Genomic DNA, 2378 nt, shown 5'->3' on the forward strand with positions numbered 1-2378 from the left:
AAGATAAAATTGATTAATCTCAGAATAAAATCAGTGTGAAATTTGTGACTGCAGATCTTAGAAGAAAGTGTACAAAGAACAAATAACAAAGGAGGTTATCTGATGATGGAGAAAATTTGGAGTGTGATATGTCTACCCGTGAAGAAATATCAAGGTTGTTGGCAGCCACCAAGAGTCAGGAGAACTTAATGCTTAAGAACTTCCAGTGGGAATCCACCATACTGACATCTTGAATTCAAACTTCTGGAATCCTATACTATGAAAGAATAAATTCAATTATTTTATATTAGTGGGCTTGTGATGATTTATTTTGATAAACCTAGGAAATCAGCGTTCAAGGGTACAGCATATATCCAACTAAAGCATAATGAATATATGACCTAGAGAGGGAGAAGAGACATAAAAAGAGGCAAATAACACAAGTTTCACTATAAAGCTTTGTTGGGGATATTTATTGCACGATCTCCTCAAAGCCTCAAACAAAAAATGCATAAATAATGGAAATATTTACATAAAAGACCCATGTCAGGCAATTTAATTGCTGTTTTTATGAGTCCTATATCAACCTCTCTCTCTATGACATCAAAAAACTCACGTAGTCAAGTAAGTCCTAGAATCAACACAAGTGCTTGACAGTTTTAAAGGGTAGGGTACCTCTAGACAAAAGATAAACTTAACTCTAAAGGAATTTGATTTTCACTTTTAAGAATATAAAAATATAATATATTATGTATAAATATAAATATATATATAATTTTTGGGGAGAGGAAGGGAAATAACAAAATGCTGACACAAGGATACATGTTGACCTGTTGTAACAATGATCTGAACAAGACACTATGCTGAAAATGAACTTTATAACTTCAGGGGTGGGGGAGGGCTGGAGGTGAGGGAGGAGTTGGGAAGGTGGGGCAGGAAGGGATAGTAGGGGAAAAACAGAGGGAGTAACAATGCTTGATAGGAAATGTAGTCATTACCTTACTGTACAGTGTCTTTACAATAAAAAATATATTTTAAAAAATTAAAAATGTTTCCAAACAACTTGTGTCTACTTACTTTTCAGGACAGTTCACTGGCTATTCAGCAGTCAGTATGTAGTTTGTTGACCCCTAGTACAAAGGAAATAATTATAGTGAAGCTTAGTGTGTGTTGTAATAGACTATTTGTTTAGTGCAAAATAGAGACAAAGGTGGAAAATGGTTTACTGTTTCAGTATACTATGGAAGCTTTTCTATTTTCTATTGTGAATTGGGTGTAAATGGCCATTTGAAGACAAAAAAAAAAGTTGACCTGTTTTAAGGAACACAAGCTCTTCAGCAAAAATTCAGTTGTGGTTTAACATTAAAATGTGTGTCCTTATCTTGAAAATGAACTTTACAACTTCAGGGGTGGGGAGGGAGAAGTTAGTGAGGTAGGGAGGGAAGGGATGGTAGGGGAAAAGCAAAGGAGGAGGTAACAAGCATGGATAGGAAATGTACTCATTACCTTACTCATGTAACTGTAACCCCTCTGTACAGTATTTTTATAATAAAAATATATATACAAAAAATAAAATATATGCAAAAAATAAAATGTTTGTCCTCCTTTTTCTTCAGTCTATGCTGAGCAGATAATGCAATTCCTCTGAAAATAATGGGGAAACTGAACCTGGATAGAGGAATTGGCTGTTAAAATGGTATGGTCTTGATCACAAGAAAAATACAGAGACTGGATTTTAGTAATCAACATGGCTATAATTGCTGAAAGTGTACTTCGAAGTCAGGGAGAGATTACTAAAAAGTATAGGACATGAGGGTGAATTTTGAAACACATGAGTACCACATTCATTAAGAAAACGAAGAGGCATTTTGGTAATGTTAATTTAGAGCAAAAGAGATATTTTAAATAAATATATCCGATATGTTTGCAAAGTGAATTTTTTGTAGCTATCTTTTTTCTGGCTTTTTTTTTCTTGTTTGGTCCATCACTTACAGGAAATGTCAAGTGATTCTGAGGACCACCTGGAGTTGCTTTAACTTCAATCCCCAGAGAAGCCTCAAAAGGTCAAGTATCCTGTCCCACTGCTTCTCAGATTCTTTTACATCATACAGTTCCTAGTTAATCTTCCTCATTCCTGTAAAACTCACATGTGGTGGTGCTCTAGATAGAAATCATACACACTCTTTCAGCTTTGGAAACAGCTTTTTCTTATAGACTCAAGGGGATCTTCTCACATTTTAAAGATAGAATTAAAATTTTGAAAACAAAATGATGGAAAGATTAAAATAGCTGTTAAAAATTCCCTGGGAACCCATTATGCCATAGTACTATACGTTGTTTTAAAATATAAGAATTCAGATTAAAAAGTAATATAAGGAATATGTTTAAATGAATTTAGA

This window comes from Dipodomys spectabilis, unplaced genomic scaffold, assembly GCF_019054845.1.
Source record: "Dipodomys spectabilis isolate Male_0828 unplaced genomic scaffold, ASM1905484v1 ptg000095l, whole genome shotgun sequence".
NCBI classification, from domain to species: domain Eukaryota; kingdom Metazoa; phylum Chordata; class Mammalia; order Rodentia; family Heteromyidae; genus Dipodomys; species Dipodomys spectabilis.